Source organism: Acinonyx jubatus, chromosome F2, assembly GCF_027475565.1.
Source record: "Acinonyx jubatus isolate Ajub_Pintada_27869175 chromosome F2, VMU_Ajub_asm_v1.0, whole genome shotgun sequence".
In the NCBI taxonomy this organism is placed as follows: Eukaryota; Metazoa; Chordata; class Mammalia; order Carnivora; family Felidae; genus Acinonyx; species Acinonyx jubatus.
The window spans coordinates 32759791-32784352 of record NC_069394.1 but is presented as its reverse complement, the minus strand read 5'-3'; the positions used below and the strand labels follow the sequence as shown (position 1 = coordinate 32784352).

The 24562-nt window shown below is 38.3% G+C and overlaps 1 long non-coding RNA gene across 1 annotated transcript in view; it reads left to right on the top strand.

The window, feature by feature from the left end:
• The window catches only part of LOC128312807 (uncharacterized), a 103918-nt gene that overhangs the window by 68260 nt on the left and 11096 nt on the right, over positions 1-24562 (top strand). The window lies entirely within an intron of this gene.

Genomic DNA, 24562 nt, shown 5'->3' with positions numbered 1-24562 from the left:
TGTGCATGCAGGTGCATTTGCTTATGTGTGTAAAGGTAGACAAACCTTCTGGCTACCTCAGGTTGGAAGGAAGAGGATAAGATAGGGGTGATAGATACAAGTTATCAATGTTAAGTCTTTGGGTTGAGAGCTGTGTTTATAGATATTCATTATTTTATTTTACTTACTTCATAAAGTAAAGAAGGCAATGCCTAGAATAGTAATGGTGGCATGTCCTGAAGCAATGATTATGGTTAGTCCAATTACATGTATTTGAGGGTCACAAAACTGAAACCAAAACCAAGTACTCCTTAACTGTAGCTGCTGATGCAAGTTACTCCTGCTCTCTGCACCTTAGTTATCTTACTTGCAAATACAAACATTCAGTCCTTAGCAATATTAGCATTGAATATATTAAGCATGTATATTACTATGTCACACATTTGTTATTTTGAAAACTATATTTTAATACACTTGATTTTCTTACTAATCTTATTTTTCTGAGCAGGTTCCATAGGTGTCACCAGAGAGCCAAAGGGGTTCTTAGCTCAAAAAGATTACATACCTTTTATAGAAAACTCAAAATTCTCTAAACACATACACATATACAGAGAGAGAGAGAGAGGCATATAATTCTGTTAAGTGGATAGCTTGGGTAGCCTGAGAAAGTTTGAAAATATATATACATACATACATGTATGTATGTATACACACACACACATCCCTGTGTGTGTGTGTGTGTGTGTGTGTATTTACACCTCAGTTCCCCTTAAGCTCATGTGTGTGTGTGTATGTGTATGTTTGTGTTTCCTTTTGATAGGTGATCTGCATGTATTCCTTTCAAGATGAATAGCAAAATGGTAATTTTGACACATTAAATACATGGGAAAGAAATGAGCACATTACCTTTTCAGTTAAATTCCACAAAGAAAAGTAATTCTTTTGAAAATGATTTAAACATGTTAAAATATATCCTTCAAGTTCTAAATCATTTTTGAAAACTCTTGAGAAAATTTCAGGACCTGAAGGTCTTTGGGTTATTTCTCCCCATCTAAAAACTGAGGGTCAGGCAAAGTGCAATATGATATTATAGCATTTCCTAAATCATACTCTTAAAAAAAAATGGACACACATAGCCCTGTGTGCTGAAATCCATCCAAGAAAGAATCCATATGATTCCTATTTATGTTTTCTTACTCATTCATTGACTTTTCTCCAGGAACTTTGAATCCTGATTAGTCCTTATAAAATTATCCATTGCCATATACGGTTTCAGTACACATGTACTGCAGGGTGTGAGACACCAGTGTAAGCCACATACCCAGCAGTCTGAGGAATTAATCAAGAGCCTGTTTGTATGAGGGCAGTTTATGAAAAGAATTCATCTCAAGTGAAGAGGAAATGGAAGAAGTAAACAAGTTTGGTCTCAGGACAATGAGCTGTTGTTAGAGGAGTGCCAATGTTTAGCAAAGAAAGAAATATATCATTCAGGTTGTCCTTTGGCAATCCAGAACTTGAGTAGACCTCAGAGGTGGTGCATATAACAGACCTGGCTCACAAAAGAATCTCTGTACACCCCCTCAAAGCTACTTTCTAGCCCCTGTGGCAGAATCTAACAAGCAGTACAACTTGTGTTGTCTTAACATCCATCATACCTCACCATGTAGCAGCCTTGCTGTGGGTAGTGGTAATTCTGCCTTTACCCTCTAAATCAATCAGTAGAATTTCACCCTCCTGCCATAGGATTGGTTTGCAGATTGGCACAGAACAAGGTGGCCCAGTCAAAGTGAAGCTCAGGGCTTGCGTTTGATGGGTAGGGAAAGAAAAGTCTTGTTTCCTTGCGGGGGGAGGGTTGGGTAGGGAGCCATGTGTGTGGATGTAAACACCTGGATTTGGTGAGGCCTTTTGCCCTATGTGGAAAGCCAGCCTGAGGACAAGGCTGACCTTGAAGGAGGGCAGAGCAACAATGCACTTGTACAGAAACAGAGCTTGAACACTTATTCAAACAGTCCAGGAGCTGATCTACTTCTGGATATTTCTAGTACTTAAATGATACAGTGCCTTTACCACTCAAGCCATTTTGATTTCATTGTTGTTGCCAGTGGGAGCCAAAAACATTGCTTATTTTGGAAACACTCAACTGTGGTGGCTAGTTAGGCGTGCTGAATTGCAGAAAAGAAGAGAAGAAGAAGCAAGAGAAGAGAACCATGGTTATTGGGACTCAGCCTCACAGCACTCTGGAAATTTGTTCATGAGGTGATATAATTAATATCTCTATTTTACAGATCAAAACATATCTGCATAAAGAGGTCTTCTGGTGGGTCTAATGGTCCCATATGACTTACCATGTAAATAAGACTACAAACCCTGTCTTTTGATTCAGCTCCCACAGATAGCACAGATTATTGTGGCTTTTTTTTTTATTGTGGCTTTTTAAGTAGTTTTTTGAAGTTTAAAAACCTGGAGCCATTTTAATAAATCCTTTCAGAGTTAGGACATTCAGATAACTTATATCTCTTCAAAATTCACCTGCAAATGATAACTAGCTGATTTGGGGTTGACTGTCTTTTATTGTTGTTAGATGGAGATGACAGAGTATAAATTATTGAGAGAACTCAACCCCCAGTCAGAAAGTTGTACTCCTGTTCCAGCTAATTGAATTTCTCTGGCTGGCAGGAAGGTAAAATAATAATGATAGCAATTGTTTATTGAGCATTAGCTTTGTGTTAGGTATTGTGTTAAGTGCTTTACATGCATTGTGTCATTTAATCTTTGCAAATACTTTGGAGGTTGTTACCACTGTGCTATTTTTCATAAGTAAAACATTAGAAATGCAGCAGGAATGTGATCTGGGGATGTTATTAAGAGGTTGATGAGGGTTCATAAACTCAGACCACCATCAGGCATTAATACGTAACACTTTCAACATGATAGAAACCACCGTGATCCCACTCAAGATGCAAACAGGTCCCTCTAAAATGGTTTTGCATCATTCATCAACTTAAAAATTATTTTAGGTGCTGCCACTAATCTTTTTCTAAAATCTTTAGTATTGGTCCTTCTGAGTTTGAATAACCCATTACAGTTTTTGAAAATTTGCTTTCAGTACAGGAAATAAAATTGATTTTTCAAAATACATTGTTATTTTATATTTGAAAGTAATTTGATTGAATGCTTCATGCTTCATTGGTTGACAACTATATATTAAGGAGTTATAAAGAGGAGAGAGACATTGCAGTTTTGAATAACAGTGATGAAGAATCAATTTCTGTAACTGCATCTCATGTTTTTATTTTAAAATTGAAATAATGGTTTAATAGTTCTGTGATATTTTAGAGAAGGTTGATTACTTACACCTTTTCATAAGAATAAACATGTGTCTCCTACAACATGCCTATAAGGTGTTTATAAAACACAACTGTGTATCCTACAATGATTTTTTTTGTAAGACATAGTTCTTGAAGGTGAATGCTACTTCTGGTTGGAATTCGTTATAAAATTAAAAATAAATTCTTCCAAAGGAAAACACACCACGGGGAGATTGGAAGTATTTGGGGGTAAAAGTAGTTCAGATATTGCCAATTCTACAGCTACTGGGCCTCATACTGTATCTCTACATTATAAGATGGTGGCTGTGGAAAGCTCTAAACTAGAAACTTGCTTTTTCCTTAAGGCATTTTCTTAACTTGAGGATATCCTTTCTTCTGTGTGTTAGCTGTCCCCCCTCCCTATTATTTTCTTCTTGGGTCAGGTGGACTTATAAATATTTTTCTTCTTTCTGCCAGTTCCTTGACTCCACACTCAAACCCAGCAAAGCTTTGTTGCACCCTGTCTTGGTTTACAAACTTAAACCATGCCTAGGTCATTAATCTCCATCAGTATGCCAGATTGCAACATTACACTTTGCAGGTAGGTCTCAGCATCTCACATGTGATTCACAAAATTTCTAAGTTCAGGGTTTCAGGAAGACATTAGCTTCTGACTACTTTGATAAAGTTTTATAAACTTGAGAGCCGGTAGTCAAATTTACTTAGAAGAAGGCACACTTGTACCATCAGCGTTTCTCATTTGCAATAGCTACGTTGCTGAATGGTAAAAGCTGGCATTTTTTCTAACACATGGTATCAAATACAAACATATAATTAACTTATCTTAGCACTCCTCTCGAAGTGAGGCAGCTCCTGCCAATCCACGGAGCTTCCAAGACAGATCAAGGACATGGTGAGAAGCGTTGGCTTCCCTGCCTGCAGTATCTCCTTCTCTATCCACACAGAGATAAGGTTTCTTCTCACTATCTTCAAATCCCCTTTAAGCTCCCATTTTACCCATCTCTAAACTTGTCTTCTAACTACTGATCCAGATATAGCTATGGAAGGAGGGACCTGTCTTCACCACATGCTGGACCTGGCTTGTCCTACTTCTTGTCTAGTGTGCTGCTCCCACTACAACCCGTCTGCAGTAAAAAAAAGAAAAGTGTGCACACTATAATTCCCGAGGACCTCCACCTAATGAACATGGTGTTAAAGAAAGACAGGAATCAGTCAGAAGGAAGGATGGACTTCAGCAAATTGACCTGAAGCCCTTGCTTTCCTGATGGTCTCTGAGTCTGCAGAATGCAAGACTTGTACCAGTCATGACACCCATGCACCTTTCTACAGCCCCCTTTCTCAGCTTCACCACCTCTGTCTAGTTCCTAACAAAGTCCTACTTTACATCTTACTCTTTTACTCTCTCAATCTCTACTCTAGTTCAAATGATCATGTCCTGCTTTACAACAGTCTTCTAACCTGTGTTTCTGCTTCTCCCTGGTTACTTTCTAATCTGTGGTAGGTAGCACAGCCAGAGTAAATGAAGGAAATCAGCTGCTAATCATGCTACTCCTGCAATGGCTTCCCATTGGTTTTAGGATTTAATCTCACATTCTGGGCTGCATAAAAAGCCCTACATGATCTGTGCGTGCTTTGCTGTTCCCACGCCATTCTTCTGCCTAAGACTGGGAGCAACAGTTTCTAGAATTCCCTTTTCTTCATGGTCCTGGGTTAGAAATTGCCAATGACAAGACTTATTTGAGATTTGAAAGGCAGAAATGAATGGGATGCTGTTATCCTCAGGCAGCAGTGGGATTCAGATATGGGGAATCTTCACAAACCTTTCTGGAAATTCTCACTCTGTTGAGATGGGCTTTACAACTTTCCCTGAGAGTTCATTTCCCTATTCACACTCCAGTACTCCCGGCTGAAGCCATTGGTGAACTTTTCTCAGATTTTCCAGATGCACCTTCTACACGTTCATTTGTCTGGCTCTTCTCCCTTTTCTGTAAGCTCTAGTTTCTGTGTTAACTCACACCTGCCTACCTCTCCTGCTTCTTTTCTGTATTCGCTTTAAACCTTAAAAGATATATATTTTTTGCCATTCTCTATTATCATGGACTTTTTCTTTGCACCTCTTCTCAAAATCTTCCCCTACTTCAATATAGGCACCCTCTCGTTAAGTTAGCTTGGTGTATCCATCCAGGTATAAACATACAGCTCACTTTCTCAGTAAAGTCTTCCCTGACCCTGAGCTTAGTTCAGGTCCCCCAATTATATATCCTTTTACATTTATTCGGAAGATGATTCTCTCAAAGCCTGGCTTCTGCACAGGGCTGTAAACTCTATGTGAGCAGAGACTAGGTCTGTTTTGTTCAGGATCTAGTTCAGTGCTTGACACATAGTAGACCTTCAATAAATATTTGTTGAATGAATGAAATGAATGAATGAAATGGGTTTATGAATCCATTCACTGGATCTGGCTGACCAGACATAAAGGCAGTCAGATTGAACCAGGGTGGACCCTGTCCTCTTTGATCTGATTTGTTTGCCCAGGGTCTCCCTTTCTTAAAGAAACATTTTCTCCTTAGCTCATTTCAGTTTGGGAGATTTATGTGATAACTTCAGCACCCCATTTTTAAATATGTTCATGGTAATGAAAAACTTTTAATATGTGATGATTTAAAGTTTAATTTTTAAAAATTGTGCCCTTTACTTGAAAAGCCTGAGGGCACAAAGTTAGTAAAATATACTAATAATGAAAAGATTTGAAGTTCTCAGCAGTGGAAATTAATAAAATATCAAGCACCCCCAGACAGTGGCCTCATCTTGACCTATGTGGGACACACGCTTGTCCTCTGCTCGGGGACTCCCTCTCCCTGAGCAGTGCTTGGGTGTGGGACTGTGATGGGTAACACTTCACGCTTGAATATTATCCGGCACACATGATAACACCCAATCTTTTCATAACAAACATTTTTTACTCCACTGTCTCCAAATACAATTTTAATGGTTAATATATTCCACAAGATGGTTCTCAGGACAATTTAAGCCAGATATTTTTGCCTAATTACCCCAGCTATTGTCACTTTCCACATCCCCTTGGCCTGAAAGCCAGGCCCTCACTGAACACTGAGTTATGGCATGAACATGGTGATAGTTCCCAGGGTATGATGCTGATGAATAAGGGAATGAAGCCAATTGCAGAGCACAGATCGAAGCCAGGGAATGTCATCTCCTTTTCAGAGTAGGGGACCCTAAGTAGATAGAACAGATCAAGGTTAACGATGGCCTTGAGCATCTGTAAAACTTCTTTATCCTTTTCCTTTAGCCTTTCTCTTCTCCAATTTCCCAATCTCCTTTACTCTAAGGTAGATAAAACACAACATTGAATAAGCATAGGTTCTCTCCTGTTTGTCTGTTTCTGTCTCTCTCCTCCCCCTCCCTAAAGTCCCTTAGAATATATAGAATGTTGCCCCAATAACCATACATTTCAAACTGATTGCCTTTCATCCCATCCTGTGGGATTGCACCTATCTAAAGGGCAGCAACTTTACAATCAATCCATTTTGATCAATCAATTTTGATACATTGTTCATTGTGGATTTTTTGGCAATTATTTTTGTTTGTAAAATATTGCATTAAAATATTTATCTTAGCTACTGAGCTGTTGGCACACCCTTCAATTTTGCCCTTGAGGCTGCCACCTCACTCTGGTTCCAGCAATGCTAGCACAGCAGGCAAGAATGTCCCTAGATGTGGATAGCCATGAAGCTCATTAAGGACTATGTCATCACAATCACATATAGTGATTTTCTTTCCAATTTAGAAACTGGGCTATTTTATGATAAGCCACATTATTGGAAACTGTAAGGCTGTTTTGTTTGTCCAGCTCGACATGACCACCATTTAAACAGTTATCTTTAGAAATAGAGAACTGTTCATATTTCTCAAGTGAATTTCAGTCTTTTGGAAAAAATGGTATGGCAAAGTGAATTGAGTTCATGTCTACGCTCATTTGTACTCAGGCAATCTATGAATCTCACCACATACGTTTGGCAGTTAGTGCAAAGCATATACATATGGGCTACTTAGATTGTATCAAGTGAAGCCCTTTATTTTCTGTGGGTCATTTTGTTGTTTCCAGAAAACAGTCTCTCCAATGGCCCTGAGACTACTGTGTCCAGCTATACTGAACTCAACACCCACAGCCCTGCATAAAAAATTAGCTGCAGGCATGCACAGAAGTGAAATGCACGAAAGATTTAAGCAGACACCAATTATTTTGGGAGTGGGGAAAATGTTAGGGCATATTTAAAGGCTGTAGGTTCTCACTGGAGAGAAAAATCACCAAAAAAAATGTAGGAGATCAGAGTTAAAATAATTTTTTTCTCCCAGGAAACATTCAAATCAGTTGGCCAAGAATGGCTGATGCTGAAAAGACCTTCCTTCCGTCTTAGTGTGGAGTGGAGAAAATCCTGCTAAATTCCACATTTCGGTGACACCAAAGCCAAGGACAGTTTTTGAGACAACTTTTATGGAAGTGGAAAACAGTAACTTTAACCAAGAACTAAGGGAAATGCCAACAGAAATAAAAGACTCAGAACTCAGAGGGCAACCATACAGAACTTTATATACTAAGCCACACAAATTGAAACAACTAAAATAAATGCCAAATGTACAAGAAAATAAATGTAACTTATCAGAGGTTAATGCTGTTTAACGTTTTCTTCATATGGCAACTTGTTCAGTGATTTGATAAAAAGGATTGGGGATGAGACAGGCCATGAGGTTTGCTAATCCATATTGAGCCACTGACTCTGTGTGACCTCAAGCAACTCTCTAGAGTTTGTTGGCCTCACTCAATCACACACACACACACACACACACACACACACACACACACACACACTACTTTTACTTGGCTTGTAAAGGGGGAGGAATTAATAAACCTTCTGTGAAATCTGGCATCATTTTGGGAGATCAATTATCACCTCTGGTAATTGCAGAGAAAGAGGGCTGAGAGAGGTTTTCAGATCTGCAGGGGAATCAACTCTGTTGGTTTTTGACAGGACAACTCTCACAGAGCGGAGTGTTTACTGTGTGAATATCCCTGGCAAGGCTTTGGAGGATTAACTAGCCTGCTGACAGGAGAACAAACAGTTTAATCCCACTGGAGCACCTGCCACTGGGTGGGCTGGGCTGAGCCCAGCATGAAGCCAGACTCCCAGTCCTCTCCTCTGTTTTGATGCAACACACCCTGGACTCCATTGGCTTTCTAGATGTGTTGAGGGGTTATTTTGGGGGTAGAGGACCTTTCCCAGTATCCACCAAACCACAACAGAAGAGCCTGGCTGCTTTGCTTAAGCATAAACCCTTCCCAAATATACATTATAACACTGCAAAGACACTGTGCCTGCCATCAATGAGTTCCAGCTTTGTTAAAAGACTTGCAGTTCCAGTCTTGGCCCATACCACTCTGCCTGGTAGACCTTCCCGACAACTTTCTAAGACTGGGTTAGGAGCCCGTCTGCCCCTCATCTGCTCCCACAGCAGCCTGTGCTTGTTTGCACTGTAGCACTTTTACATCTTATGACATAAAATAAGCCCTTCACAAAACCCATGCCCACCTCTCTTCATCCCAGTTTCTCATTCTATTTCCCCCCTCCATTGTGCTATAAACCTGAAACTGACTTCTGTTCATGCAGGTTCTCTCTGGCAGTTCATGCAGATGCTGGTAGATGGAATTACTGAGCCCATTCTTCGCTGACCCTCAGCTGGGCCCATTTTTATGCTCTTTGCCATGTAACCTTTGTGATACCTGACACTAAAGGCAAAGTGCAGCTCCTTGCCCCCCGCCCCTTGACTCTGGCCATGGTCACATGACTTGCTTTGGCCAACGATAGATACATGGGCAGAGGTGATAGTGTACAGATTCCAAGCTGACTCCAAAGGACTTGCAGTCCTTTTGTGCTTCTGCCATTGCCCTGAGGAGAAATCCCAGGGCTGCCCTTCAGCCCAGGCTCTAGAATGAGTAAGTGGAGGAGGTCAAAGGGCAGATCTTCAGCAAGAAGGCTGTAGTCACCATAACGTGAAATATAGCCTGCAGACGCATGAGAAATAAGTTCTTCTGCCACTTTGTCCTGTTCACTTGGTGATCTCCTCTTCATCCTTCAGGACACAGCTCAGAGAACCTATTTCAGGAAGTGTCTTCTGACACCCTAAGACTTTGGCCTTTCTTCTGTTAAAAAGGAACAACAATCCCAAAAAGGAGTCACTTATGTTAAGACCCACCAAGACTTGATACCTGTCTTAAGTGCAGTTGCAGCCTCCCTCAGGAGTGAAATTTTAAACCAATCAGTCTGGAATTTCCTGATTGAACTAATGAAGTAATCTGGATGATAGGACCCTTGCCCTTTCCCTGAAGGGAAAATGACCTTGCCTGAAAATGTTTTTCCTTTTATTTTGCTAGTAACTTCTTTGTCCTGCCTCATTTCTGCCTACAAACACTTTCCATTTTGTATAACTCCTCAGAGCTCCCTTCTATTTGTTGCATGAAATTCTGCCTCAGTCATGAATTGTTGAATAAAGCCAATTAGATCTTTATATTTACTTGGTGGAATTTTTGCCTTTAGGATTTGGTGGCAGCAGTGAAACTGAAGGAGACTTCCAGCAGCTTTGGTAGCTACCAATCAGAGTAGGACTGTATCCAACTTAAAAACTGGACTGGTCCAATTTGGGCTGGACTGAGTCCAATGGGAGGCCTCAGGTGAATATTAAATAAGGACTCATTGCAGATGGGAATCTAAGAGGTCAAAAAAGCCTCAAACAATGGTGGGTACAGGTTGAGAATTTAAAGGTTGTTAGAGAGCTTGTCACCTTAAGAAGACTCTTGTGATAGGCCCTTTCACATTTTAGTTTGACTCCAAGAAACCCAAAGGCCTAGATAGATGAAATGAGATCCTTTATATCCAAGGGTTGAGTGTGCTACCTTCTGACATACCTGCTTATTTTATGTTTAAGTACTATAGTCACAGAAGCTTCAGATACCTAGCAAAATGGCAAAATTTTATTAAAAATAACCTAGAGTTACAATGGCCATTATGGGGAATCTTCCAATTAGACAACATTGCTCATTTAAGAAATGCACTTGAGAGGAAAAGATCCCAAGTTGAACAAATAGAATGAGATGTCTACTTTAACTGGCATGCAGAAGCTTCCAAAAGCCTTCAAAATTCCAAAATAGCTTCATTAAAGGATTCATTACAGAAGGCTAATGAAAAATTAAAGATACAAGAGGTACCTAAAACAACAGACAATAGGACTGATGTGACTCCTCCTCCTTCTCCCATTCTTTCTTTACCCGAATACTCATGTTTTACTAATTCTCTGTCTGAACCTCCTGTCCACTCTGAAGATACTACTAAACAGTTACTTTTTAAAATAAAACTACCCAAAGTTATAGATGAATCTCTTCAGGTATCCTTCACCTGTGGTCAAAGACTCAATTAAGGCCCAGAGTTAAAAAATTTCCTAAACATAAAGAGGAAACTCAACACTTTTTGAAGATTTTAGTCATTATTAAGACCTATAACCCCATACTTCCAGATTTTTATCAGCTTTTATGCATGTTTGTAGGACCTGGTGAAGCCCAAGTAATGGATGCAAGAACCATGATGGGAAAACCCCAAGGATAATAGTCAAGATCCAGGACCATAAAAAACTTGCACTATAACAGCCAAATTTTATAAGCCATTCCTAGAGTCTTTGATGCCAACACTGACTGGTCTATTATACAAACTTGCAAACAAACAAACAAAAAAAGATGACTCTATGACAGACTTTGAAGCCCTCTGGTATTCCTTTTTTTCTACAGCAATCGGGGTTTCATATGATAAATAAGGTCACCTAGTCTACTGTAGCTGCCCTCTTTGTAAGTGGTTTATCTCCTGAGATTAGTGGACTGATAAAAAGGTAGAAGATAGGATAGGAGGCCACCAGCCTGACTGAACTCATGACTATAGCTGAACATTTTGAAAGGACCCTGGAGCAGTATCATGAACAAAAAATCTGCCAAGCTATTAACTTTATAACTACCACATCTCCAAGGCCAGAGACCCCAAACAACACCTGGGCCTCCCATATTGTATCCCCGTTGGGGTCCATCATCGAAATGCTGGTGCACAGATTGATGTCTCAGCTGTAATTAACTGGGACACTGCAAAAAGAGATTGTTCTCAAAGGTCCTATGCAAATTCTCCTTGAATGACTTCATACATAAGAGTCATATAGATGTAAGTAAATCTGTCCCTAAGTTACTTTCACACCCATAGTAGAAGATCTAATTGTCCAGGGGCTATCTATTCCTTGTACTTGTCCTTGCAACACACAGCTTACTGGCCCAGAAACCTTATGGACTATGGGGTTTCAGAGCTATTGATAGGATAGTTATTCTCCATTTCCTAGTCATCTCAAACCCAGGCACTTTTCTGTGGCAAGTTATTCCAGACTCAAGTTGGTTCACTGCTGTAGACTTCTGTTCAGCCCTTTTCGGAATTCCTGTGGGCCCCAACAGTTAATATCTATTGCCTTTATTTGAAACAATTGCCTATATACCTGGACAGTCATGCCTCAAGGGTCCTCTAAAATTCTTTCTTATTTCTCTGAAATACTTCGCTGAGATTTAAACACTCTCCAGTTCCCCTTGGAAATTGACCCTTTTACAATATGTAGATGACTTCTGGTTGTGTTCAGTTACCAAAGAGGAGTCCACAAAAGATTCCTTTTATTTACTGCAACTGTTAGCTGAAAAGGGACACAAAGTCTCCAAGGAGAAATCACAATTATCTCTAGCCACTGTTCATTACCTAGGTCATGATCTAAGCACTGAAGGACTTCAGCTGTCTCCCAAAAGAATTACACTAACCCAGGACTTTCCTAGACCCACAACTAAGGGACAGCTTCGTGGATTTCCAGGCTTGGTTGGTTATTGCAGACTATGGGTTCCTAATTTTTCCCCTATAGTTTCCTCACTCAATGAAGTTATTAAAATCTCAGTTCCTGAGCCCTTCTCTTGGGAAGAAAAACATGAGTAGGCTTTCATTAGGTAAAACAAGTACTGCAAGAATCACCTGCCTTAGGGCCACTTAACTCTTCAAAACCTTTCAATTTCTCTGTGCATGAAAGGGATAAGCAAGCCCTGGGAATGCTCACTCAAGAACATGGTAATAAACACAGGCTTATTGCCTAATATAGCATACAACTTGATTCAATTGCTTGTGCCTATCCCAGCTGTCTAAAGACTATAGCCACAGCTACAAAGGTAGTGGAAGCCTCAGCAGATATGACCCTAGGAAATGATATTTATTTGCAAACTTTACATGCTGTCCAACTCTGACAACTTCTGTTCTTAACTCTGAATTAACTCAACATTTCTGTATAGATAGAGTAACTTCTTATGAGATCCTTCTGCTTTTATAACCTAATCTACATCTTAAACATTGCAACTCCTTAATCCTGCCTTGTTACTATATCTCCCTGAGGAAGGGAAGCCCTGCAGCTGAAAGGTAATAAGGTCCCATTTGGTGACATCATGTCCTGATTTACAAGTTACCCCTTTAATTCTGATCTAAAGTTGTTTGTTGATGGATGATATTTAGAAAGGAAAAAAGGAATTCCTAGGCTGGTTATGCTATTACCGTTCAATATGACCTACTCAAAAGGGGAAACCTCCCACAAGCTAAATCCATGCAACAAGCAGGGCTCCGTGCCTTACCCAAACGTGCTCATTATCAGAAAGACAAATTGTAAATATTTACGCTGATAACTGGTATGCTTTTGGGTTTGTCCATTATTTGGGGGATGTTATAGAAATGGGTTTTCTTACATCCTCTGGAAGTCCAATCAAAAATGGGCAGCAAGTAAATGATCTTCTTACTGCTTTTCTTTTACCTTCTGAAATTTCTGTCATCAAAACTGAGATTCACACTAGACTGAGTCTGAGTATGAGAAATGTTCTAGCTGACTTTTATGCAAAGGCAGCAGTAACAGAACCTATAAAGATTATGGCACATGTGGATGAAGTCTATCTTGCTTCTGCAAAAAATGACCCCTCATTGCTAGACTTTTGCCATCCTGATTTCCTTGTAATGCGGCAACATCCTGCTCCTGAATCAGGGAAATTAAGATAGTTAAACAATGGCTGTAAATTAAATGAACAACCAAGGCTATGGAAAACAGAAGACAGCCTCTTGGTTCTTCCAAGCCCCCTGGAAAACCTCATTTTTCCATTTTTGCTTTCCTTCACTCATCATAATGCATTCAAGATGATTCAAATTATGAGCTAATACTGGTTGGGAGACATCTATAAAATTGCAGAAACAGTACTAGCAATATCTGACCTGCCACATCCATAATCCTGGAAAAACTATTTTTGTCCCCAGTGGCCTCAGAACTCCTCCTTTGGACCCTTTGAACACCTGAAGCTGGACTGCTTTCAGCTGCCTCTTCGTATGGGTTGTCAATATGTTCTTGTTATTATATGTGTGTTTTCCAGGTGGACTGAAGCTTTGCAAGTCTGATGCCCTTACTGTGGCCAAGAAACTGTTAGAAAATGTGTTTCCAATTTGGGATACACCTTCCACAGTCTCTGGGCACCTACCTCACCAGACAAATCATACAAGCCTTCATGAAAATCTAGCAAACCTCGTAGAATGATCACTGTGCTTCCTACCTTCAATCATCAGGCAAGGTTGAGAAAACTAATGGGATCCTCAAACTTAAAATTACTAAACATGTCAAAACCACTGAACTCCCCTGGCTTAGGGTATTGTCTTTGGTCTTGCTGAATGTTCACAGTAACCCCTTTGGAAAAAAAGTCACATCACATGAAATAGTCACTGGTAGACCAATGTCTATCATCCTTTTGCTGATTTTCTGTCTCATGCTATTATGACCAGCTGCTGTTAAGTCTTTAATGTCTTATGCTCAAGCATAAAACCAACAGATTAAGAAAGCTTTTCTGTATCCCAGTGCAAGGTCCTGTTGATCACAGTCTGGAGCCTGGTGATGGGTGTACTAGAAGGGTCATCACAGGATGACCATTGAAAAGGACCTTATGAAATACTCCTGCCCACTACACTGCTGCAAAAGTAGAATATATTGAGCCTTGGATACACATCTCACAGCTAAAGATGGCCCCACGTGACATCTAGTCCTATACAGATGCTAGAGGTCTATGAATCAAATTGATGAAGAAGAGAAGTAGATGGCATCAAAATAGACTGCTTCCATTCAAGAAGATGGATCGAGACTTCATACTTTAATTAAATCCCAAATTCTCTCTTTCTTCTTCTTTTCTTTATTCTGGTATTGGTCTGGAAAGATAATGGCCCTGTCCATATCTCCTAGGTCATTGCTAAGTGGGGTAAACTTTCAGATTGCTGGATTTGCCATGGTGCGAGAGATCCCCTCGTCTTCACTATGACCAATTTCTCTTTGCAATGTCATTGTAAACTACAATTGACACCCCTTAGAAGAGTGTACCCAATTGGACACATCAACCTACATGAATCTTAGTACATTTGCACCCCCATATTCCCAAGATTATCTAGATCAGATTTGACCTCACTAAAAGATCTCACTCTTTGTAAGGCAGCACCCATCTTTGTAAGGCTTTTAAGATGTCTTTTTTATTTCAAAGTAGGAGACTCTCCTCCCATATGTGCAAAAATCTGACAGACCCATGGTTCAGGAGTAAATAGAAATAAGAATATGATCAAAAGGATCTCAACACTTAGAGACATTATAGATTTTATTGCTAAGACATTGCCCAGAAAAGATCCTTAGACTCTCTGGCCAAAAATTGTTCTTGAAACATGATTATTTTTTAGCTAAGCAAGGAGGTATCTGTGCTATGGCTAACACTACCTGCTGTACCAGGATTAACACTTCTGGGGAAGCTGAAACTCAGTTATATTAGATCACTGAGCAAACCAGTTTGGCTTAAAATGGCAACTTCTTCAACAACGTCTTTCTTTGATTGTTTTAGGTCTTAGAAACAATGCTCCCAACCATTGGGAATTATCCTACCTATAGTTATCATAATAATCTTCCTGGTGCATTGTATTCTTTCAAAAGCTTTAAGTGCATATTTGCAGCCACTGACCACCAATCAAATGATCTACTTAAGACTGGAACATGAAACATGGAATGAAGAGAATGACCAGCCAAAAAATTCTATGACTGAATTTATGATCTGTGAATACCACAGAAATTCAACCAAAAAACCCAGGATCAACAAAAGCTGTGAGAACTGTAAAGCAGTAGTTGAGAATGGTGCTAATGCATTAATGCCTTAATTTTTATCACAACTCTCAGGCTAAGAGTTTGATCAAAAGGGAGCAATTGTTAAAAAGGACAACAGGCCCAACATAGAGCTACTTATGTTAAGCCCCACCAAAATTTAATACCTAACCTGATTGCAGTTCAGTCTCTTCCAGGATTATTTTAAACCATTCTGTCTAGAATTTCCTGATCAGCGCTAGTGACATAGTCTGCATGCTAAGACCCCCACCTTTCCCCCAAAGGAAGGTGAACTTGTCTGAAATAATCCTTTTTTTTCTTTTGCTAGTATCTTCCATGTCCAGCCCTGTTTCTGCCTATAAAAGCCTTCTATTTTATCCAATTCCTTGGAGTGCCCTTCTATTTGTTAGATGGGATGCTGCCTGGTTCATGAATCATTGGATAAAGCCAACTGGATCTTTACATTTACTCTGTTGAGTTTTTGTTATTTAACACTTCTCATATGTTTCTGTAACTGGGAGAGAGGTTTAGAATCTCTACTTAGTGCTCTAATCCTTGTTAAAATAGGGATGTCTGTGTTTCCTTAAGCCTTTCCTCAGACTATCTTCACGCCTCACTTCCAATCTACAGTCAAATTTTTCTCTGTCTCTCTGAAACCATGGATTTGCTGCAATAGTCTCCTATCTGTTTTTTTTTTTTTTTTGCTCCCACATGTCTCTGCCGTGTTCTTCGTATAGTAACTAGAGTCACCATTCTAAAACTGAACCCTCCACCTCCCTCTCACCCTCGTCTCCACTTTATGCTCAAATATGTTCTCTTTTGTTCATTCATTCAACAAAAATTTTTCTGGCTTCTGACTTTGTCGTGGGAACAAATTACAATCTCTATTACAAAGGCTGCAACTTCTTACCTCTGTTACTGACTTGGGTCCTTGGACCCTCTGAGCAAAGAAACCGACTGGGCTCAGTGAAAATTCCAGGCAAGATTTTATTGGGGCTTATGTTGGAGCATGAGGGAAACAGCACAAAGGAAAGGGTCCTTCAGTCCGCAGAAACCTTTTAAAGAGGTAAGGTGGGAAAGAAATGACACAGAATGTTGGGCATGCAGGGACAATGGACAGAACATGCTACATCATACATCATATGTGTCAATAGCATGTTAAATCTCCACCCCGGGCATGATTTTTAGTATTATAATGAGCAATAAAGTTGGTGAAAAGTCAGCACTACTAGGATCCACCTTAGTGCTGGTTCAGTTTGGTTCAGTCTTCTCCAGTCTTCATATTTGAGTCCCCTATGGTAAGCATCTTGCTTCTGCATTCCTGCAAGATATGCTACTCAGGGGGCATAGGGTTGCAGCTATGAAGGAACACTGGGTTTCATGGTCAGGATTGAGGGGACTCAAGTCCAGTCCCTGGTCTGTTTTACTTCTGTTACCCATTTCAACCCCTACACAATTCTCATTTCAGTCCTTTCCTACTTATCTTTCAAATCTCAGATTAGTTGTTAGCTCTGGGATCCCTTTTTTAACATAGGTTTTTCTGTCATGTGCTCCTTGGTTATCCTGTTCATTCCTTATTTTTGTATGTACATGCACTGCATATTTATTAATCCTCTTTAAAGTGCTGGTTTGTTGTAATACAGTTGAATACTGTTTTCTTGTTTCTTGTTCTTTTTCTCCTTCCTCTTCTTTTTGCTCTCCCCCTCCTCCCCTTCCTCCTCTTCCTTCTTCTTTATCAATACTTTAGTTGTATTGTGTTTTATTTTTTATGCAACACTATTCCAAACACCAATTACATTACATTGTTAGGTCTTCACCCAAAACCCTGTGAGTAGGCAAATGAGTGTAATATATCTGTTTAACAGGGAAGAAAGCTGGGATTCGTGCTGATTAATTGTCTTCTAGAGCTACCCTGGTAGTGAGTGTCAGAGTTAGATTTCCAAGTCCCAGCCCAAGTTCATTCTATTTCACCTCATCTCTTGATTTGAAAAAAAGACTCTGCTCATAAGGGGCCAGGTGTACTGGGAGCCCTCAACATCGAGATAGACATTCACAAAGTTAAACAAAATATTGTTCTCTCTATTTTATCTTCTCTGTTTCTGTAGGTGAAGTCTATAGGACGTGGGCATAAGAGACATATTGTGAGTAATGGAAGCTGATACTGCCTTCCAAGGTTTAATCAAAGGGTTAAAAAAGTGAAAAGACTTTTTAGAGCATGGGAAGAAACCTTTTCCCAGTAAATCTGATGATATGCCTGTAATTAAGTCAAATAGGTTAAAGGCTTGTTATGCTAGCATTAACACGTAATTCATCCATTGAATTACAATGAGATTCATGTAAGGATTACACGTAAAATTCCATGTAATGAGATGTATTCATCATCAAAAGCTTTTTGCCCTTTAAGAAAATGTTACAATAATTATCCCATGAACGTGAAAAGTCAATAGAGGTGAAAATACATGTCTTTTTATACCATCATTGTGATTGTATTTATATTGGCAAGGCCTAACCTTGCTGGCATTTAACTTTCTAGGGAGAGAACCCGGGCGGCTGCCGTCTCCTCTCATCTTACCCTTTCCTCCTGGGCCAACCAAGAGATGCTCTTTGGCCTCATTCTCATCTCCTCTACTGGAGATACAGGCACGAGAATCTTGTTTCTCAAGTTGCAAAACAGATAAGTTAGAATGTGATTACTTACTTTGCAAAAGGATTCACTAGAGACTTCCTTTAAAAACTCTCTTCCTTTTTTTCATAGCAGTTTTTCTTAAAGTGAGGGCTCAGCAGTATTTCGAATAGGAGCTTTAAAGATTATTACACATTTAACATGAATTAATTCAAAATTTGTGTGGACAAGTGTATTCTGGATTTATTAGTGACAACTATTGCAACCCTTGAGGATGATATAAGTATACAGGTGAGTTTGGGGAAAGCTCCAATAAGGATGACGATTTAAGGAGCTAGATCCATACAGTAAATATTATAATCCAGCCAAGGAAGTAAGTTTTTGCCCATGTGCCCAGGACTATATAAAAAGTTTACCTAAATGTTACTAGACAAGGACTTTTAAACAGTTCAGCCCTCCGTAGGATCTATATCCAATATAATGCCATATATAGTTGAATTCTTAAAAATTCCACCATTGCCATTTATCTAAAGGGAAATGCAAGTAGTAGGAGGTGAGTATGGAAATGTTAAATCCAGCATTTTAAAGGCCAAATTGAGTAACGTAAAGGTAGATTATTGCTATTTCAGCATTAAGTTCTTCTCTGACACCAGCCACCACACAAATAAGGCTAGTGTGTCTCACGCCATTGATGTGTCCCACTAATGAAGTAGGAGAAGTAACCGAGGGTACTTTATCTGTCTTGTGTTCATGAATGATTTTAGGCAATATCTGTCCAGCTAAGTGAAAATTTTTCCAATAATTTTGTGTAAATATGCAAAATATTCAAAGCAGGAAAATAGCATTAAGAAAGACTTGGTCTTTTAAAAGAAAAAAAAACATGCTTTGTTTGGAACTCTTGATGTATCTTTAAAAAAATGTTGCAGTCATAAAATATCCTTTACCTAATGACTGAGTAGGAAAATACCTGTCACTCATAGCCTCTTGCTTTCAGTCATGCTTAATAAAGAAGAGTGTCATTTGGAGTATTAAAATTTAATTTGATGTGTATCTTTAATGTATGTGTCATGTGATGTCTTAATTTTGTATGGGTCAGCAGGTGCTTTTTACTGACACTGCTATTATCTGAGGTAAATTCTCTAGTGTTCTTCCTGTACAGTCTAGTTTCTTTTATGTAAAAGAGATAAAGGAAGTGTCTTAATAATACTTTTTTTTCAGTACATGGAAACTGATGGAATATCTTATATTCTTAAAATCAAGATAGCCATTGCCAGAGCTCAAAGTCAGCCGGAAGGACTGAAGGAGACTAGCTGTCTCCTTTTGCTGTCATAGAAGATTCTTAAAAAATCTATATAGCCACCAATGTGCCTATGACTAAAATAGTGGGTCCAGTGGCCAGCAGACATCATGAATAAGCATTGGTGTTCTTTGCTATGAAGTCAATTTTATCCAAAAGTTCTCTTTATAGAAGAAAAGGAATAATTTATTTTTAAAATATGTTTGTTTTTGAGAGAGAAAGAGTGAGGGAGGGGCAGGGAAAGGGGGACAGAGAATCTGAAGCAGGCTCCATGCTGACAGAAAAGAACGAGATACAGGGCTCAAACCTATGAACCATGAGATCATGACCTGAGCTGAAGTCAGATGCTTAACCGACTGAGACACCCAGGTGCCCCAATAACTTATTTTTTAATAATAAAACTCTAGTCCAACTTTACTTTCCCTTCCATTACAACTTAGTCAACACTGACTTTTTCATCTATTGACATTCCATTAATTAATTGTTACTATTTATTGTTTAATGGCCACATGTCAGACACTTTTCTTGGTCCAGTAAGAAATATTAAAAATAAAGATAAATCATAGCCCCTGTTTTCATTTTACTTACAATATAAATGGAGGCAATAAATAAGATGGCTAAATAATCATAATATAAGGCAAAAATTTAATGAAATCCATGAGAGATGTTAATTCAAAATTGTATTGGGTTTTGGAGGGGATGGGGTTGCATCTACTTTTCAGGGAATCAGGTAAAACTTTATGAAGAATACTAAATAGGAACTAAGATGGTTGGATCTTTATGAATAGACAGGAACAGCACTTTCCAGTGGGAGGAATAGTAATAACAATGGCATGAAAACCGTGAAAATTGATAGTTTGTCCTGGAAACAATGAACAGTTCAGTTTGCCTGTATTGGTAAATACTGGAAGCCACTAAATGCCCTAAAGCAGTGGTAGTGTATTTAGTAAGAAATGGTGAATTACTGAAAGTTTGGGAGCATTATTATGCCATTATCAGAGTAAGGAAGGAAGATTTATCTGACAGCCATTTTACAAAAGGGGGAGATTTGAAGTCATATTGAAACCACAAGCATGGAAATTTATGAGAGCCTTAACTATTGTGATAAAGAGTAGCAAATGAAAAGCAGGGATAGAAATGGCATAGTTAATGACTTGCTTGATATATGGAGGGTGGGGAGAAGTGTTGGGATAAAAACCTAGGTTGAAAAGATGCCAAGGTTTTGAGCTTGGAGTGCTGAGAAAATAAAGTTATTAACCGAAATGGTGAAATTAGAAGTCCATGGGATTAAGGGAAGATGAAGAGTTGAATTTGAGTACAGTAAAATCTTGGTTTGTGAGCATAACTCTTTCCAGAAACATACTTGTAATCCAAAGCACTCATATATTAAAGGGAATTTCAAGAACCATTGGCTCAGTTGTGATCATGTGATGTTCGGTGTCACATACTAGCATTGCAAGACATTGCTTGTTTATCAAGTTAAAATTTATTAGAAATGTTTGTTAGTCTTGTGGAACACTAGAAGAACAAATTATTCACAATCCAAGGTTTTACTGTATTTGTTGACTCATTTATTCATTCAGAAATCTTTCCTGAGCACCTCCTAGACAGATCCCTCTTAATTGTCTATTTAAAATGTGTCAGGAAAGGAAATAGAAAATGATACTTCTGGAGCTCTAATTGACTGCCCAAACCTTTTTGTGTTTTAAACATTGCATTTAGTAAATTTTAGGAACTTTGCTTTGCTATTGGATTATATCTTTCTTTTTTTGGGTGTTAAGGTGGTGTTATATTAAGCAATAGTGATGCAACTGGGTATTTTTTTAAACTTTTAATTTTTATATAATTTTAAAGCTGCAAGATAAGACACAGAATTACCAAATAGTCTTCATTCAGCTTCCTCTAATGTTAACATTTTACATAGTAGGATTGTCATGGTCTGTATTCCATCTTTGGGTCCCTTGACAATGTGGTTGATATTGTAAAAATTTTCCTATTGTAAATTCTTTAAGATGTTTATTTCTATGGTTTTGACAAATATATAAAGTTGCGTATTTACCACCATGTGGGATGGTTCTATGGCACCCAAAATTCTTTTATGCTGCTCCTTTGTAGAAATACTTTCTTCATTCTCAACCCCTGATCCGATTCCTATCCTTTTAGATTATCTTTTCAAGCATGTTATATGAGTGGAATTGAATAATATATAGACTTTTGGTTTTGGGTTTTTTTTTCAGTTTGAAAAATATGTTTCAGTTTCATCTCTGTTATTACATGGATCAATATTTATTTCTGAGTAGTATTCCATTATATGGATACACTACAGTTTGTTTATCCATTCTCCTGTTAAATAACATTTAGATTGTTTCCAGTTTCTGGACATTATGAATAGGGCTGCTATAAGTATTCACATTCAGGTTTTTGTGTGTGAATATGTATACTGAATCTACTTGGGTAAATACTAAGATTGTTGGCTGTGTAGTACTGTGCATTCTAATATTATCTACACTATTCTAATAGATGAGTAGTGATAACTCATTGTGATTTTATTTTGCATTAATCTAATCACTAATGAGATTAAATATGTTTTAATAGTTTCATTTGTTGTTTGTATCTCTTTGGTGAAGTGTGTGTTCATGTGTTTTACTCATTAAAAAATTGGGGTTTTGTTTTGTTGAATTTTGAAAATTCTTTGTATATTCTAGACAAAGGTCTTGATTTGTCAGATATGTGTTTTTCAAATATTTTGGCTCACTCTGTGGCTTGGAGACAATAGCATCCTTCTCAATAATTGAAAAAAATAAGTAGGCAGAGAATAAGGAAGGATGTAGATGATTTCAACAGGACCTTCAGTTTGACCTGACACTCATTTATAGAACACTCCATCCAACAGCACCATAATACAAATTTTTCTGAAATACATATGGAAGTCAGCAAGATAGACCATATTCTGGGCTGTAAGCAAACCTTATAAAACTTAAGAGAATAGAAATCATACGAAGTATGTCCTTGGACCTACTGGAATTAAACCAGAAACCAAAAACAGAAGGTTACTTGAAAATATCCAAATATTTGAAAAATAAAACATATACTTCTAAAAAATGCATGGATTAGATCTTTAAGACAATTAAAAATATTTTAAACTGGAACTAAGAACAGTTAGACCAAATAGAAAATAACTCTTGGATATTTCCTCATGTTTTTCCCCCACTGTTTTTTTTTTTCTTTCTGCTTCAGTTTGAGTAATTTCTATAGATCTAACAAACTTTAATTATCTCTTAGTTGGCTTTGTTGAGTCTACATGCATACCAGCTCATTGAAGGCATTCCTCAACTCTGTTGCTGTATTATACATGCCTAAAATTTATGTTTAATTTTGATACTTTTAATTGCTCTACTAAAGTTACCCATCTGATGTTGCATGTTGTTCACCTTTGCCATTAGATCCTTTAACATATTAATTCGAGTTATTTGGAAGGACCCTTTCAGATAGTTGTAACATCTGTGTCATATTTGAGTCTTGTTTGGATGATTGCTTTGTTCCTTGGGAATTGTTTTTAACCTCTGGTATTGTCATTTTTTGTTGAAAGCCAGACATTTTATGTAGTAGTGAGACTGAAGATAAATAGTTCTGCTTCGAGATAAATACTTTTTACCATCTTCTAGGTCATTAGTGTGGAGGTTAGTGTTAATCTAATCGGAAGCTGGATTCTTTTTAACTCTATGTCCCTGAGCTGAGACTAGTGTCTCCAAGACTTTTTTTCTTTAAAAAAATTTTTTTTAATGTTTATTTATTTTTGAGAGAGATACACACACACACAAACACACACACACACACACACACACACACACACACACACACACACACACAGAGTGAGAGCTGTGGAGGGACAGAGAGAGGGAGACACAGAATCTGAAGCAGGCTCCAGGCTCTGAGCTTTCAGCACAGAGCCCGACATGGGACTCACGGAGTGTGAGATCATGATCTGAGCCAAAGTCAGACGCTTAACAAACTGAGCCATCCAGGTGCCCCCTTTTTTTTCTTGATGAAAAAAAATTTTAAACTGAGGTCTACTGGTTTATAAGAAAAACAATCTTCAAACTCTTTAAAATATGGTGTTAAATTTTGTGTGATTGTGGGCAAAGGAGTTTCTGTAGCTCTCATAAATTCTTCAGAGTGGTCCATGATTTAATAAAAATTATTAACAATAACTTCTGCTTTATGACCTTTTAAAATACTCATCTTACTTTCTTCTTTACCACTACCTAATGCTATCAAAAACCCCAATGTTAAAGTTAAATTGCTACTACAGTCTTTTGCCAAATTCCAGTCAAAGTGAGAAGTGAGGATGAATTAGCAAATAATTAGGTCTGTGTAGCCCCAATCACAAATTTCAGGAAGGGCTACTGTACAATGTGTTAATTGCAAAACTAAACAAATCTGTAATCCCTATGCAATGTAGGGGCCACACGGGTCACTGCTACTTCTCACTTGCTTATTTGAAGGGTTGGTAGATGGAACTGATCCAAAAGCAACAGATATGTGATGATTGGTCCTGAGCTCTTTCAGATAAAGGTAATGGAGTTCCTGGTGCCCATGTGACACATCTCTACTTTTGTAATAAAAGTTGATAGGAAAAAAAATACTATTTCCTTTACCAAAACTGATCTTGCAGTTTGTCAAAATTGTTTACTATATAGCATGAGATGGATTGTAGAGTATGTAACTGAAATATAGGAGGAAATTTTTGCATTTTGTAAATTTTAGGCACTTCCTGGTTTGTTTTCTTTTGAGGGGCAGAAATTATGACTTCTTTGTAAAATTTTTCACTTCTTTGTTTTCTGAAATAACTTACTGACAATTGTGTTTAGGAAATCTCCCCCTTCCTCCCCCAAAAAGGAAGGGTTATTTGGCACTAACCCAAGTGGAGTGCTTTTATTGTTTTCTAGGAAGATATCAAGATATTCCTCTGTTATAGGCTGAATTGTGTCCCTCCCAAAAATATACATGTTGAAGTTCTAACCCCCTACTATCTCCAAATGTGACTTTATT